The sequence below is a fragment of the Fistularia commersonii genome, chromosome 20 (genome assembly GCF_037954325.1).
Source record: "Fistularia commersonii isolate RoL2024-O1a breed Wild chromosome 20, RoL_Fcom_v1.0, whole genome shotgun sequence".
Classification (NCBI taxonomy): domain Eukaryota; kingdom Metazoa; phylum Chordata; class Actinopteri; order Syngnathiformes; family Fistulariidae; genus Fistularia; species Fistularia commersonii.
In genome coordinates this window covers 4,671,540-4,690,101 of record NC_141303.1, presented here as the reverse complement: position 1 = coordinate 4,690,101, position 18,562 = coordinate 4,671,540, and the positions used below count along the sequence as shown (strand labels likewise).

The 18,562-nt window shown below is 38.4% G+C and overlaps 1 protein-coding gene across 2 annotated transcripts in view; it reads right to left on the bottom strand.

Annotated features, from left to right (window-relative positions):
* The window catches only part of nkain2 (sodium/potassium transporting ATPase interacting 2), an 86,219-nt gene that overhangs the window by 44,089 nt on the left and 23,568 nt on the right, over positions 1-18,562 (bottom strand). The gene's annotated exons all lie outside the window — the stretch shown is intronic.

Here is an 18,562-nt window from a genome sequence, read left to right as displayed (position 1 = left end):
TTTGCCCCAGTCACTATTCAGTTATTTGACATATGTGGATTTGAAAGGGCAGCAGGAAGAAAGAGAGTTTCAGAAATCCCATGGGGATCAGAGGTCTGCTTGTTGTTGCGAATGTTTTGGTCATGTAAATGAAAGTAGGTAGATAACCGAGTTTTAAAAAACTATAATGAGACATGCATGATAGCAAAGTAAGAATTTCATTGTACAAGGAAACTATATAAGAAAATAAACACGTTGAATCTTGATTTTTTTTTGTCACTGACCCATGTAATGCTTTCTGCATCTTTGGACATTTTTAAAGAGTTTGTATGCATAGAAGTGATGTCTTGGGTTATTCGATTTATTTTCACTCGATAGGGAAGTTGCATCGCATACTATCACGGTGTGGTCTTCAGCTGAGAGGAGATGTAGCCAAAGACTATTTCAGTCATTTTATATTAGTACACCCAGTCTGACCTTTCACATTGTCTGACTTATAGTCTTCGACTGCGTGGGACTTTAAAAGCTATGGCTCCACCAGGACCCATTATGGCAAATACAACTATTTTTCACAAAAGAAGTTACAAGACCCCTGAGATCTGTGCCTAAAATTTAATATACCAAATCAGCTGAGTTGCTACTTAATTTCTCATCATATTTCACTTCATGCACTCGCCCTGTGTCTGCTTATTCATTGAAACCTGATCAGGCGTACAGCAAAATGAGTCGTGAAGGTCATTTAGGTCAGGCTGGAAAAAAAAAAATCCCAGAGTATTGTTATGGGCAGTTGGTTATTACTGTAAATGGTTGCTGAAATGGTAAGTTATATACACCGGGTTACAATTAGTAGTACTAAAAATGAAAATAAAAAACAATGCTGAGAGATATATTCTGGAGTCATCTCCTTATTTGAACAATTGACATGGCTTTAACAGATAAACAAACAAAAATAAACAAATAATTACAACTATGAGGTGATTTCTCCATGAACATTATTGGATACGTTGCCTTCATTTGGGATCTTTGCAAAACTCTTCTGGAATTTAAATGACATTTGAGTCCAATCCCCACTAATGGACTCGCTGAAGGATTGGTAGGGTTAAGGAGGATGTATTCACAATTAATGCTTTTATCATAATGAAATGAATAGTAATCAGTTATCATTGCACTACAGCGGCTTGTTTGTGTGTGTTTGTGTTTGTGTATGTGTGTGTTTGTGTCTGTGCGTGTGCATGCGCGTGCGCGTGCGCGCGCGCGCGTGTGTGTGTGTGTGTGTGTGTGTGTGTGTGTGTGTGTAAATTATCATTCACTGGCTGCTGCCTCATGCTGAGCTAGTTAATGAAGTCAGCACAGCGTATGATATGGCTAAAAATATTAACACACACACACACAGACACACACACAGATGAAGACAAAGAGTAAACAAGCCATGTAGAGAAGGAGAGAATGTAAGGAAAGCAAATACAAAAGAAGCAAAGAAAGAGAGAAGTAGAGTAAAAGCATGACAAATATCATTATAAGCTTCATTTGGTGCAATGGAATAATAGTTACTGTTCTACACTATTAAATTGAAGTGTTCACAGTTCAGATATTAAGTTTTTGTTCCATTTATTATTATCACACTCCCCTCGAAATCTAACATGAGTGAGTTTTGTGTGTCCTAATGTGAGACCATATGGTAACACGACAGCCTTTCACAGCCAAATAGCAGCTACACGCAGGAAAAGACACAAACGCTGTAACCCTCGCACACTCTACAGCTCGAAGATATAAGTTCTAAATGTGAATTGTTTATTGATTAGAATAATCATTTAAAAAGCGAGAGGGGTATTGAAGAATGTGTGCCACGACAACATATGTGCACCCATCCGTGTATGTGTGTGTGTGTGTGTTTTCATGTCAAAGCAGGTCTGGGGTGCTTGCACTTGACAGCACCTGCTGTTATTGGAAGCAGCGGGCTCAGCTGGCCCCACAATGTGTGAGAGGAAGACGGCGTCATTGTGTTTCTTTGTGCCTTTATATGCACAACAGGCTTCATGTCACTAATTTCGTGTTACGTTGTGTTTGGTTTCATTTTATTATGTAAAAGTGTGTGCTCCCTTTGACAATTATATAGTGCTGCAATTGTTCATCACTCACTCGCGCACACACACACACACACACATACATGCACACACACAAAGGCCATTATAAGAAGTCAGAGGCCTCCCAGCCCATTACTGAAGCCCCTAGGGCCCCTTTTTCATCACCAATAATATAAGTCCAGATGGGATACACAACCACACTCCCATCCAAAAAAAAAAAAAAACACAAGTACTAACACATAGAAATACACAAATACAAATGGTAGGTTTTGTACTAAATATCCAACAGCCGTATTGATTTTTGATTGCTGTAATCATAATAGGGTCAGGGTCAGTGAGCCCAAACTATTTTTTTATGCCCTTCAATTTGAGAAAATAGGATATTTGATAAGGAGCAACTTTCATAAGTATACCATCTTTTCCTTTGCCCCACACCCATTTTTTTTAATGTAAATTTCTTGTTATGTGGCTCAGTCCCGATGCTTCAGTTCATCAGTCTTTGTAATTAAGCCACTGATTTCCCCTGACAGACAATGATAAAGCATGTTTTACAGCCCCCACCGCCATAATCCCAGCATTCATTGCATGTGTCAAATGACAGAAGTTTCAGATAAGGTGTGAAATCACAGGGTTTTCAGCAGCTCTGACTCTGAGGGTATGATAAAGATGGAGAGATGCACAGTCTCTCGCAGCCGCACTGTCAGCAGATTTGTGATAAGTGCACCTGATGGAACCACCAACAGCTTACAGTTGGAGCTTCAACCCTGGCCAGCCAGGTCCTACTTTGATGCTGCTGACAAAGATACTCATTCTAGGTCTTGAAGCATAAAGCGCAGTCAAGTACTGATTTTCTAAACCTTGTTATCAAGGTACAGTGAGACCACTCCGGAAAACAGCTGATTTTAAGGTCTTTATAAACGCGGACTCTGCAGTTATTTGTAGCTGATAACGACCGATAGCTGGTTAGTTTCCTTCCCTTTTAAAGTATATGTGATATCGATAGCCTTCTTTTTACAACTTTAAACCACGTGGAGTATTTACACAAAAGTCATAGACGCACCAACATACAGATATACATACACACCCGCACACACACCTCAGGGAGATGGATTCATTGCAGTCATTCAAATGACCAAGATACACACTTTTGCAGGGGTTGATAGATAGTTGAGTTTGGGAAGACAAAGCCCAGGTTTTTGTCATTTTCAGTATTCAAGGATGCAGCATTCATTTATGAAAAGAATATTTGATTTGTCAAATCAGGTCAATAAATGCCAAAAGCCAAGTGTTTTGTGAGGGCAAACACAATATTAGTCAAACTAAACGTCGTATTATTAATCTACATTCCTCTCATTAGAGTGAGGCTAAATTTAGTAAAATGACCTTTTTTCTGTGAACTTTCTCGAAACAGGACTCTAGGTTTGTTCGGGATTTAGGAGCCCGTATAAATGTCACGATGATATGAACGAGCCCCAAAAGACTTGTTTTTTTCTTGCAGATAGTTTGTAGTCATTCCAACTAGACACAGAACAGCTAGAGAAGGTAATAATGGGTGACCAACGGTACCACGGTCTGCAGAAGAAAAGCAATGTTTCAGGGTGCAGCCGCGAGGCATTTCGTATAGACAGCTCATGCTTCCATTGTGCTTTGTGTAAAACTCAGTGTTGATGATCTAGTGGTTTCGCTTTAAACTGGTGGTAGCTAATATGTGCATGTTTATGGGAAGCCCCGATCCGTCTGTGATGCAGAGTTACCATATATGTCATGCATTAATGAATGTGTATCCTGCACAGTATGAAGATGTGGATGCAACTATGCTCCATAAAACACTGAAAACAACTTGATATGCAGCCTTCTGTCAGTCCTTCTAATGCCAACAGAAGATCCCTCAGGGACCGAGAACTGTTTATTCCCCCCACTGATTTGTTAGTAGACTGAATCTCATCTTCTTGTTAGCACGGGTTTTCCAAATTGGTTAGTTGATAGCCTGACAGAGGAGCTACAGTGCATCCCTCACTGTCCGACTCTTCATTATTATTGTGTACAATCTGCCGCTATGTACAGTACGGCCACTAATAACCAACACTGCTCATTACCGTTAAATAAATCTACTGTCATACCCCAAATAGCAATAATCTGCTTCATTTGCTTGTTGCCGTGGGCTTTCGGTTTGAAAAATTACTCTTTAACCAAACTTGTGATAATTACTGTTTATAAAGAGTCCTAAACAACCTGCATCTCTTACAGGCTGGACTACCCGAATAGACTCTTCACAGGTCTGTCAAAGGCAACGGTAGGAGAGAGACTGATGCATTATTCTGGTGCTGGGGCTGCATCAAGAAGCTTAGCACAAATACAGTCCCCAGATCACTCCAATAATTCAATGAATAATTAAGAATTACCTTCAAAACACTTGAATACGTCTGTTTCATTTGAGTGCAAAATATCAGCTAGCTGTGGATCCAAGTAATATAACCACATTTGGCCTAATTTCTTTCATCCAGAATCAAGGCTAAGAGAGAGAGAGTTTGGCATTTTTAAGCGTACATGCAAGACTCATTTTTCTATAAAAATATTTTCAACTACTTCTCTTTCCACATTTTTTGAACACCTGATTATTTTTTCTCTCTCTGCTGTCGCAGTTTGTAATAAAGGCTCAAAACTAATCTTAATGCCGCAATACACAGGAAATTTAAGGCTACTGACACAAACGTTACGATTACTGGCGACCAAAGCCAATTCCCTGGATTGTGCCTATTGCCAAAAAGCAGGGAAAGATGGACCCACTTTTCTTTTTACCCCAGATGTTGTTTTTTAACCAACGGATGGGGAGACCTATGGAGTTGTCGTTTACGTCTGTGTAATCGTGAACCGCACGCTGCCAACTTCTGTAAGTTAGCCATAAAAACCTCTTTTGAGACGTGCACTCCCAGACCTAAGTGCTTTCATGATGTGGGGGAATACTGTGGGATTCCAAGCGTTTGACAATTTCAAAAGGGCATTGATGATGCTCACTTCCAAAGAGGCAATCATGTTATATGTGAGGACATGTTGAGGCTGCATTTACTGTCTGCAGTATCATCACGCTCGAAACTTACTGCACGCGAATAGAAACGTAACCAGCCATGGCGGCCCTCGAGCAATCACAATCATCGTTCAAAATGTTGCAACAAGACTGCAAAGCTGATTAACCAGTCACAGACTTTTAAGATGAGATGATGACTTGATTAGGAATACACACACACATACACACACTCACATATCTTTATTGAGATGAAGGTTGGATATACATAAAGCGGCCAGACAGACGAGAGAAGGATAAAATTGTTTAACATAATATTGGGTTAAACAAGCTGAAACTTGGTCATAACATCTTTAGAGCAATAAACCATAACTGAGAGTGACTCGGCCTTCGCCTGTGCTTGGTCGGATATTTTTTGGTCCGGTCCGCGACTGGATCCAGCTTTCAAATAACAGCTTAGGTCAGGGTAGTGCATTCGCTTGTCTTGATGAGCTTGGGGCATGAATTTCAGATCCGTGAAGATCTCTATCAAACATCAATTTTCCCTCTATCTCAGTGCCTAAAACCATATATACTGAAGATATCCTTAAAAAAGGTATTTCCATTTGAGCTTAGTATCTCATACACTTTTCTCCGTGAGGGTATGACGGAATAGAAAAATAAATCCTCGGAGTAGTTTCAAGTAATTAAATCCGTCAGTATTTATCATCAGAAGAGGAAATGTTAAAGGTTTTCTCCTTACATTGAAAAGAAAAATGGAAAAATTCAGGATTTCTTATGACGCGCCTGTGTATTCAGGTTTTTATGCAACCAGAAACACATATGCATTAAAAAAGACACTTGGATGGATGAAGGATGAAGGTGATGAAAGGGACTTTTAGGAGAGGCAGTAAAAAAAAAAAAAAAAAAAACAAAAACCAAAAAACCATAGAAGTGGCGAATTCTGAGAAAGACTTTTGTCCATTTGATGATGAATGATTGAGTGATATCAAAGAATTATGATTGGTTCAGACAGCAAGACAGCTGCACTGTGCGACCATTACGAGACACTGCAGAACGATAAAAGTGTCTTTCATCTGAAACAGAGGAAAGCAGCGACTAAGAGGGGGAGAATAAGACGGCCGCGGACGGGAAGAGACCGGCCAGGAGATCTGAGAGGCAGCGGGTGAGAGAAATGACAATGTCTCATCCTGTGTCCAACTGTGACTCCTTCCTCCCCCCTTACTGTCTTTCTTCTCCCTCCCGATCTTCTCTCGCCGCTAATCATCTCTTTTCTTTTCATTTATTCCCGACTTCTTTTTTTTTCTTTACCGCCCCACGTTTTTTTTCTTTCCACTCCCCTCTTCTCCTACATATTTAATATGCATTCATCTGTTACCAGATCTGTTGTGTTCTAAAACAGCAAATTACCTCATCTGCCTCCTCCCACTATTCTCTCCATTACTCCATCTTCTATTCTCCATTGCCGCACAACACTTTCCCCTCCACTGTATCTTCCATCACCTCCGCCATCACATGTCGTGTTTTCTTTTCTCTACTCCTTGACTCAGCTGGCATGTTATACCTCCCTTTCTCCCTTTCTCCCCCCCGCCCCGTCCCCTCTCCGCTTCGGCTGCGAGTTTGTCGCTCGGTTCTGTGACCTTTAAAAAACTGCTGATCAAATTTTGCTGCTCATCCCATTATATACGTCAGAGAGGCAGCAAGAGGAGAGGATGGTGAAGAGGAGATGAGGTCAGACCGGGTAGAATAAGATAGATAGCGAGAAGTTGGAGAAGAAGAAGATAGTAGAAGCGGGGGAAGAGAGGAGGAGGTACGAAAAAGCCGCCGCGATGGCGGAGCGAGAAACATGAGGGCAGCGTGAGAAATTGCACATTTTCTGAGTCAGACGTGAAGGTTTAGGACTGAGGAGTGACATCCAGGCAAACCAGAAACGCACGTCTGTTTTCTGTTTCTCAACGAAATCATAATTTTTCTGTTTCTGTAATCGTAGTGATCTTAACTCTCCTAATAAAACTCCAATTGTGGTTTACTGTTAACTTAATTAAGGCTGCCTGCCTGTGCTGTACTCCAGTGTGTGCAGCAAAAGCAATCTACTATCGATTCGGTTCACGCGACAATCAATTCATCTCCATTGGAGGCTATTAGGGACCATTTGTGGCTACTTAGGGCTGAGAGAGAGGAAAGACGGCACAGAAGATGAGGCGCGCGAAGTGAGAGAGGACACAATAAAAGGATGGAGGAAAAGAAAAAGAGAGCAAGAAAGACGGATGAGACAATGAGAGAAAATGGTGGAAATGGGAAGTGATAGAGGATCTGTGGGGATGGACAGCGACAGTGATGACTCTAGGTGAAAATCTTTCCAAAAACACAATTTCCTAAATTAGCGCGTCGCCATAACTACTCAATCATTCTCGTTACGGCAATAATCTTCCAAGGATTGTGTCTTAAAAGCATCTTGAACCGAATATCAGATACCATATACCGTATCGAAACTCGGTAATCCGGAGTATGCGGTGATGTGCGCAAAATAAAACAGTGTCACAACCGGTTTGTTTTTTTTTATCGAAAAGTGTGGCCTTTCTTTTTTTGTGCAGCCATTTCAAGAGCCGGTAGCTGAAAATCCCTGAACTTATACGAGACCTCTTTCAGCCAGCCAATCATATGGTTGTCTGAAAACGACCCAGGACCCATCACCCCAGTAACCGCTAATGGAGGTTAAGCTCGCTCGTGTCGTATTTGCTTTGCCCAAAATACCGTTGTTATGTTATGATCAAAAGTGGGTAAGAAGACGAGCGTGTGAGGCCATCAGCTGGACACTGAGTACTGAAAGTGAGTTTTATGTATGAACTCTCTGCACTGTGGTCTCGGACAGATCATATCTCAGTCACATACTCCTTGCTCTGCAGTTGTCGGACAGCAGGACATTAACAATTCAATTCAAGGCAGGAGTCCTCTGGACGGGTTCATGGTTTAAAGCATGTCAGAGATAAAGAGATAAAAAAAAAAGTAAAGGGATGATGCCGGTCTATCACATCTAATTTGTTGAGGTTCTGTTGTCTCCCGAACATGACAACCACATGCAGAGTTTTTATATTTTGTTATCATCATTTTACTGCACATCACAGCAGCACCCAGCTCCCTCCCAAGCTTTTTAACTTGAAACGGATACTCCAGGGACAAGGGGCCTTAGTGCCTCAGCTATTGATAGACGGCACAAAACTCCAACTGTAATTGTTTTTTTTTTTGGATATTGAGCAGAGGTAGTACTGCTCTGAACTGAAAAAAAAAAATGCGGGAAACTTGCATTTGGTATTATATATCTATATGTCAATGCATAGACCTTTTATATGTGTATATATATATATGAATATTCACATGTGTATATATGTATATTTTTTTTCCTTTCGGGTTCTCCCTTCATGGCTCGCCACAGCAATTACCTCCTCCATCTAACTCTATTCGCTGTATCCTCTTCTCTCACACCTACTAACTTCATGTCCTCTTTCACTCCATCCATAAATCTTCTCTTCGGGCTTCCTCCAGGCCTCCTGCCAGGCACTTCCAGCCTCAGCATCCTTCCACCAATATATTCACCATCCCTCATCTGTACATGACCAAACCATCTCAGTCTGGCTTCTCTGACTTTAGCCCCGAAACATCTAATGTGCGATCCCTCTGATGGACTAATTACTATACATATATATATATATATATATGTGTGTATATATATACGTATACACACACATATCACAATGTGTATATATACGTATATACACATATGTACATATTCACACATATGTATATATATGTATATACATATGTATATCTATATCCATATACACATATGTATATCTATATATCTACAATGTGTGTATGTATATATATACATTGTGATATACATATATATCACAATGTGGATATATACATATACACACATATGTATATCTATATATGTATGTATGTATGTATGTATGCAGGTGTGTATGTATATATATATGTATATACGCACAGAGATATGTATGTATGTATGCTGGTGTGTGTGCATATATATATATACACACATGCACATATGCATATCTATATATATGTATGTATGCAGGTGTGTGTGTGTATATAAATATATACATATAAATGTGTGTGTACATATGTCATATACACATATATATATATATATATATATATATATATATATATATATATATATATATGATAAATCCACCTCAATTAACATGCACATTTGATTTACACTTTTGTAAGCTTGTCATAATGTTACTTTGTACATTTCTGACTGCAAAGGCTGTCAGCAGCACTGAGAGGAGAAGATGGAGGTTCCAGGAACAAACACTCTGATGTGTCATATCCAAGGACAGGAAATGAGCCGGCATGGCAGCAAGGAGTGTGGTCACCCTTCAGATTACTTAGAACTGTGATGAGCGAATACTGGTGCAAAATTGAAGGTCCTACTTCGTCTCCAATAATTACCTAAACCAATTTTACCCTGGACTTATGGTGCTGAAGATTAGCAAATTGAGTTAACAGATGTATGTAGGTAGGAAATGTATTTCTATAAGCCACAAATACACTGAGGAAGTCCCACTCTGGTAATTTGCAGGATTTAACCGCAAAGGGACTTTGGCCATTAAATATATTTTTTTTTTAAATATTTCTTTATCAAATCTGATTCTTTAATTAAAAAGAAAACATAAACCAGAGAAAGAACAAATTAACACATTGTCATATTGTTTGAGATAGCCAAGGTGAGAACATCTCAACGGTTACCTATGAACTAAATGATCTCTTTGGATCATTAATTAACAATTGGGTGCAACCATTTTTCATTTTAGTCAAAAATAATTAATTAGGCAGTGAAAGCTGTCAAGACAAGTATATGATAGTTATACTGCCCTGTGTTTCAGGGTCAAACAACAGATATTGAGGTAAACAATGCAGCATACAGCAGTTTTAGCCGCCACCACACTGTTATTCTGCCTTAATACATATTACATTTTTGCAAAAGCTTCCTCAATGAATTCGCGTCTACTTTCTTCTTTGGACTCATCTTTTCATTCTGTCCATCTCTCCGGCCCTCAAGCACCGTAGATCAGTTACACATCTCCTTGTGAATTAACCGGAGTGATTAATATTCCTCAGAAACATTTCTTTATGTAAACGTGACATTTAAATGTCAGAATCACTGAATAATCAGTTTGGTATTTCAGGATATCTTCCATTTCTGTCTGTGACTGTCCACACCTCTGTCTCTGTACTTCTGCTGCTGGTCTTTTGTTTCTCCTGTCAACTGGATAAAGTGCTTTCTTTCCCTGGACACATCACTGGGGAAAATAGGTGGCTTGGAATCTGTGATCTTTTTCTAAAATAAAAAAAAAGAAAAAAGAAAATAAAAGATTGATTCTTTCTCGCTTTCTTTGCTGGTTGAATTGTTTTTTTTTTTTTGTTTTTTTTTTTGTTTTTTTTACCAGGCATATTTAGTTGGATGAAAGCTGATAATAATTGAAGTTGAACAAAGAACATTTTCTTTCTATAAGAATTAAATATCTTCGTAATCTAAATGAAATGCCTCCCAAGGTCCCTTGATAGTCATTTTGTTGTTACAAAATTTCCATTGCCACAGCTGTGTGAAATTTAGAAATAAAGCCAATCCCGCAGGCAAAATATCTCACAAGCCTTGAAAAAAGATGGATTTTTTTTTCAACCAAACACTCACAGTTTTTCTTGTGTCCAAATCAAAGCTCAGCAATATGGAAAGTGTAGCAAAATGTATAGTGTTACATTTGTATTTTTACTCAGAAATAGAAGTCAACACGGAAAACTAAACAGATGATATAAGCTACCAAACTATGCCAACTCTCAAGCGAGTTAACATTGATTCTCACTTGACTTCACTTTCAATTATTTTAACACCCTTGTAGAAAGAATAATCCTGTGGTAACAAAAAAAAAATCTTTATGGTGTTGCCACCTCCTGTTGTTGTGATAATGTAAGGTCATCCGACACGAATAGTGGAGAGACATTTCTAAGGGGGTTTGCTGAGTGCAGTTTTCATTAAGCATCTTAGTGTGAGAGAAATGTGCACGTGAGTATGTGCATATTCGTGTGTTTATGTCAAGTAACCTACGATGACGTAGAGATGTGCTGAGCGATCAGAATGTTTTTACTTTCAGTTGATAAATGGTAAATTCTGCAGATACAAAGCGCTACAAATCAAAGATGAAATATTCAAGTGAACCACAGGCAGAATGCAGTTTTGATTGCAAAGAATAATTTGACAACTCAGACAAAAAAAATCTCCTCCAATCAAGCACGAGCACTGATTTTATAAGCAAAAAAAGAAAAAAAAACACTTGTGTGAGGGGGTTTGGAGGGGTTAGCGCACAAAAGAAAAGTCAAAAAAAGTCATTTTTAATATGATGAAAAAAATCACATTATATATAAAATATTTTTCTTCTCATAATATAAGACCTCTTACATAATATCAACTCTTATCTTGTTATTTGACATTTGAATTTTAAGCATAATAGTACAATAAAAATATAAATCGTAGATGTTTTTTTTTTTACCTTTTCCTTCTAAAAAAAGTCCTATATCATTGACATTTCAATTCAGATCATACATTAGCAAATTGTGTGTGTCTGTTCAACCAGTTTCACTATAGAAACACATATATTTTGAATATGGTCTCATGGAATGAAAATATTACAATTGAAGGCCCACAGGTTGTTGTAGAAATAAAATATGTCACTATATTGCTTTTCACATTGTAATCAATTGCTAAAATTCAAATCACTGTAATAGATAGAAGACAATTTGTCTCTCCAGAGTACTTTTGTTCAATATAGGAATATCAACACATTGTGTATGAAAATCTACCAGAAATTATTACATATCAATAGTGTCTTAACTATTTATTCAAAGCGGTGGGCTGGCAATTACAGTTCCACAATACAACAACTAGCAGACAAACGCCAATGTGCCTCGGTGATTAGATATTATAAGTTGCCCTCAGATGACAACATTCTCTTGTGTGGGTGCGCGTGCATGTAATTGTCATTAGCCGTGGCCCCGAATGGACACTGAGTTGAATCTGTCATAAGTAACAATTGCAGGTTGTGCTCCTAAGTGCAATTTGGTATTTATCATTATTACCGTTGACTCATTTACATAACACAGATCATTACAAAAGGTACACCTTCTTTCATTCTCTTCTTTCACCCCTTCCCTCTTTGGCTGCGTTGTATGATGCGTTATTAATCCAACAGAGAAATCGCTTATCTCTTTGATGGAAAGTTTGTCCATCTGTTTGTCTCCCACTGTTTCCTTTCAAAGACTCTACCTGGATATGTCAGATTGCCTTTTGGTCTGATCGGGCCAGAACAAAGAAACACTAACATTATGAAAGGAAAGCTTGTTTTTGACTCAATGTGTTTTTATCTGTTCTGCTTTGATCAAAACTGCTCTGAATTTAACAAAGGCACATACGGGTGGAGAATACTGAAGAAAGCAATTTTTGGACTTGGATATCTCATTCAAAGCTAAGAGAGGAGGGCATTCACTGATTTTCAAATCTTATTTTCGAGGCATTATTAAAACTCCATGAAAGATTTTACCCCTCCAGTTTGATCTTGTGTGTAAAACCCTATTATGCCCTGTTGTGTGGTGAAGAATCTGGATTTTCAGCGATCTGTAAGGCTGCAGGGATTTCCCACAGATGTCAGAAGTTATAATTTGTGCTAAGCGGTTTGGCTCTTTTGCCTTTTACCCTAATTTTTATCTTCTTCTTCAGTGCCTCTCTTACTCCTCCTCTTTTCTGTCCTTTATCAAACCCACTATACAGTACACCATGCTTCTTGTCAAATTTTCTTTTCTTTTCATTCCATTCTGTTATCACTGTTATTTCCTCTTATTTTTTCTTCCATCATTCAAATTCTCCTTCTTTCTCTCCCATTTATATTCACTTTTCTCTCGCCTTCCTTGCCTCTACTTCTATTATCTCTCCTTCCTTGTCTCTTCTTCTCCCTCTGCTTGCCTCTCTCCCTTTACTGTAATCAGTTTGTATTTCAATTCAACACACACACACACACACAAACACATGCGGGCACAGACACACACACACACACTCACACACACACAAACCATTTCTCTTCAGCCAGTCTGTAAATGAATTATCAGCCCACCAATGGTTTTCTGTTCATACACTCTTATATCTTAATGGGTGATCTATGCAGGCGGTGCTTTTATGAGAAAACTGTGTGTGTGTGTGTGTGTGTGTGTGTGTGTGTGTGTGTGTGTGTGTGTGTGTGTGCGCACACTGGTTAGAAGGGGTGAATTCAACTGCAACATGATGAATAGGAAGTATTAGGAAGCACCCTCATCGTACCTTGGGGCTCTTTTGTGTGTTCAGTGCATTTGCGTGCAATAGTGTTGGGCTGTGTGCTCTGCACATGCAGTGGTAGTGCATAGTGCACATATGGGGAGTATTTAGTACATTGAGTGTGTCTGTGTGTTCTGAGGAGGGGTGTATGTAGAGTGGAAATGACACCAGACAAACCCACAGATGGACACCCAGCGGGTTTAGAAACATTAAGTCTGCACAAACACATTAACAAACGCACGTAAGTGCGCGTGCAATCACACACACACACACACAGACACATTTTTCTCTGGGTCTTCCGGAATAAGCTCAAGGGATCTGGATGAAATCCACCTAATCATTAGTGGTTGCAGTGCGTGAGTATACACAGAATTGTATGCTTAATAAACAGCACTGTTATTTTTTATTATTATTATTTTTAGATATATAACAACAACAACAATATTAATAATAGAAACAATAACAATAATAATACATGATATTATTATCAACATGATATTCTATGGTATTCTATGATATTCTATGATATTGTATTGTATGATATTATACTATATTCTATGATATTCTATGATATTCTTTTCTATTCTATTAATATTAACAACAATAATAACACTGGTCAGTATAATAGTCATGATAATTATTATTGTTATTATTGGTAGTAGTGTAGTAGATTACATTAAGAGCATGGTACATTTTGAGAGGTTCTCCATTTTAAAAGAATCTAAGAACACATTTAAACAAAGTTATCCACTAAATTGTTTGAGCTCCTCCAGTAAATCAGGAGACAAAAGCCTCAGTGTGCTTTATCGTGTCTGGATTTCAGGCCAAAACTAAATTAACTCTGGCTGAATGGTAGACATGAAAAGAACCTGCCATGTCCCAACTGAGAGTGAACTACGGGCCAACTTAGTCACCTTATTTAAATGAGCTTCATTATGCTCCCAGGGCTCATAGCATCAGTGGGTGCTGGGTACTTTATTTCCCTCTGCTCACTGTTATGAAGCAGAAAATGTGGCCGTATTTCCATAATATTACTCCAGGTGCCATCACTGTGGCTGCCTTGCTGATCACTCATTCACTGTCAGTGGAGCGCATCCAGCATGTGGACACAAATGCTCATCTGGGTGTTTACTTTATAAAAATGCCCACAAGCAGATTGCGCTAGCCATTTATGATGCTATAAATCTGTAAGCCTCTTCAGCCTTCCTTCAGAGGGCTGCACGACTACGGGCCAAACAGCCAGCGTGCGAGTGAGAATGAGGCCAAACATGTTTTCGGTTTAGGGCGAAGAAAGCTCGCCTCATCTCTACTACCTGGCACACTTTGCAGGATTTAAACACCTGAGACAAACTAGGTTACTTGCTCTCTGTGCTCGCTATGAATCCCACTTTTAACTTTGAGTCTCCCGTCATAGCAACATTATCATTGTCATATTCCACTGCTAAATAGCCTTGTCATTAAATATCGAGTATGACAGGAATGCTGATTAAAATTAGAGCCCAATTGATACTGGAATTTGGAGGCAACACTTCACATTTAATGGAGGGAAGCATTTTAGAAATTGCCTGATATTCAATGAAACTTAAGTTCCGTTAGAAAAATGCAAAAGCAAAACGTATGCAATTTGTCCTAGTACGTGTTTTATTATTCATAACTATGTCTTTTTTCTTCACTTAAATTTTTGGAGCACTTACGTGTTGCCAGTCTTGAGAAAATTACCACACGTCATAGTCAAAAACAGTCAGTAAGAATCAACAGCAAATTATCTCAATTTACGGCAATCGGATATAAAAGGTGGTTGTTTACCTTAAAGGTGTTAAAAATTCATGCTGTGTGGCTAGAAAACATATGTGAGCTTGCAGTACAACTCCAAAAACAGAAAAAAAGCAAAATATGCTACCGATACAATTTCTTTTACAATGGGATCACTATAGTGGTTGGCAGACATAGTCAACCAGATAACATCAAAACCGGGGTCATGTTGGGAATGTAGATTTGATTATTTCAATTCTTCATTAAACACTGACATTTGTTTTGATAAAACATACTTTATGATGACACAAACACAACTGTTGAAGGCTGATATTAGCTACAAGAATTGGCTGATTGATATCATATATTGGTGGTTTTCTTTAAGATACAAAATAACCGAGGTATTTCATGAAATCGAAATAATGAATTTGTACAACCTCACAGCAAACCCCTGAGGGTCAGTTTCAACCTTTCCCATTTAAAAATATAAATTAAAAACAAATAAGAAAATACCCCCACGGCTTAAAAAATAGTTAAAGATACTGGCTTTGTTTTGGGCAGTTTAAAGTTTGTATTTCTTTTCTGCCAAACTAAACCTAAGACTCCTCTCAAGAAATGGTTCACAATAACATCATCTGTATTATCTTGAGAAACCGGTGAATGATGTTTTATACATGAATTTGTTTAAACTCTATCAGTCAATGGTCTTCCAAATTTTGGCCAATTCTTGGCAATTTTTGGTAACCTCTAGCAAAACAATGCGGATGGAAGATCGGACCCAGGGGGAAAATATTTAGCTTAAATTTCAATATAGGATGATCTCCCACTTTTAGGATTGAACCGTGTTGTTTATTTTTATTTTAATTTTCAATGACCATATGCAATCTGGTTAGAAATGTTATTTATCAACCATCTCCATGAAATGAGGATGTGGGCGTCAGCTCCCTTCACTACCTCAACAAGTCCAACAAGTAACTTAAATATATTTCTGATAACTAAAAGCATCATTTTTGTCCGAGCTTAAAAAAAATCTCTTACATGGCTGTACTGATGTTTGTGTGATGAGCGTATCTAATTATGTACAATAAATGTGATCCCACACAGCAGCTTAGCACTAAATTTGACTTAAATGAAGCTTTGCATTGCAAAAATGACGTTATTACTGACTGAGAAGTAACAATACTATTTTATATTCAATACTTTGTGTATTGCGTTCCTTTCATGTGTGTAAACTGGTTGGCGATGCGGTGCAGTCCAATTCCACCCCACTGCAAATTACAGCCTCAATAATAATCCAAACATAGAAGCTACCTCTTGAAACAAACTGAACGTCGAAGCAAATTAAAATCCATCCGGCATCTGTGGCCACTTATTTTCAACCGTAGCTCGTAATGCGCTACAACCGTAATACACACCGGTGCCAAAATTTTAAAAGGATAATAGACACAGTCATTCATTATCACACCAGCAAATGAGCCCAAATACAGATTACATGTTGTACTGAAAGGGGGTAACTACCTCCACCTGTGCTGCAGAAATCAACAACAGATTACCTTTAAACAGCCTCTGAATATCCCAACAGCATTTAGCAGTGAAAGACATTTCTACCAACAAAAAGTGGAAATAGTGGATGTATATATAATTTAGAAATCTAAACAGGAATATGTATCAAATTCTGAGTAACCCTTTAAAATAGGAAGGACTTGGGTTAATCATATTGACGTGCTACCTCCACCGTTTTTGCTCTATATGTTAATATCCAGATAGAAGTCGATCGCCGTTTAAATACATTTAATGGGCCGCAGTTAACTGGACATTAAGTTGGGTGACCTCCTAATACTTAAACTATATGTTGAGCTGCTAACATTCTGACAATGACAACAATGATAAAATGTAATCACGTGGGTAATATCTTTTAGAAACATATTTGCAACCCTTACATATTTTCCTATGCGAGGCTAGTAAACGAAAAAAAAACAAAACTTGTACACCCGAGCACTGCAAGAAAATATGCAGAGGAGGAAAAAAATGACCTCTATTAAACTGGTTCAAGCAAGTCATGATCAGTGTAGCAGCTTCTTGTGAGTGTTATGTTAGTGCATGCCTTGTTAATTTCTGAAGACGTCTTGTGTTACAGCTGACTGTGGTGCAGCAGCGCCTCTGTTCATTATCCAGCGTGAAGGAATTAACCACTACCAACAACATTCATCATTGACTTTGCCACACTGCCTTAAACATTCTTACCGAACCTTAACGTTACATGCCACTGCACCAATTTTTGAAGCGAATCTGAATTATGTGAGTAACGGGTACTTGCTTTTTAAAGCCATACGGTTGCTTTTAGGCCGCACGGGGAAGCGAGTCGCCACAATGCGACTTTCTGAATGGATTTATGTCCTCACAACACAAGGGATACCTGAAGTGCAGACTCGAACAAAACGAGCGCGCACATACTCAGTCTCACCTTACTATGGTCAACATAGTGGATACGCACACCAGCCTCCATTAGCTTGTTGTTTGGCCTGCCAGTGACCCCGCAGCCATACTCAATGACAGAGACACACATATCATTTACACACAGCAGCACAAACACACTATGATAAATTCATAGCCACGTACCGTGGATCCACTCAATTTTCACACAAACCTGACAGAACAACTTTACTGCGCTCACTCAAGCACACACACACACACAAACACACACACAATGAACGTTGGGTTTAGAAAGAGGGAACCGGGCACTTTAGTCTTCCTCAGAATTCAAGGATACAGCATTCATTCATGGAAATACCATTTGATTTCTCAAAACAGTCAAGTGGCGAAATGGATAAAGGTCGAAGGGCTGAGGGATTTGGAAATGCAAAAACAATTTCCGTAAAACTGAACCTTTATGCTATTAATCAGCTGCTGTCTTGAGAGGAATGTTAACTGAAATTAAATGCTTCTTTTTGTGTGTGTGCTTGTTTTCCTGAAAAGGGTAGATAGATTTGTCAGGATTACAGTCGCCCATATAAATGGTAGAATTATTTACATTGTTTTTACAAAATAATCAGTTACTGTTCATGTGTGTTCCCTGAGTGGAAATTTAAGCAGCAAAATATTTCTTTTCGCCTCTGCATTTTACCAATTAAGGGGCATAAAACACATTTTAAAAAAGACATCACTTAAACATTTAATATTTTTTTCAAGCTTTACTTTAGCTATGTTTGTATGTTATTAACGTGCTTATATCGTGGTGGTCATGTAGTGCCACTGGATTTATAAAAGGTTCTCATTTATTTTACAGCACTTATCAATTAGTACTCAAGACATTTTAACAGAATGGCAACAACTAGT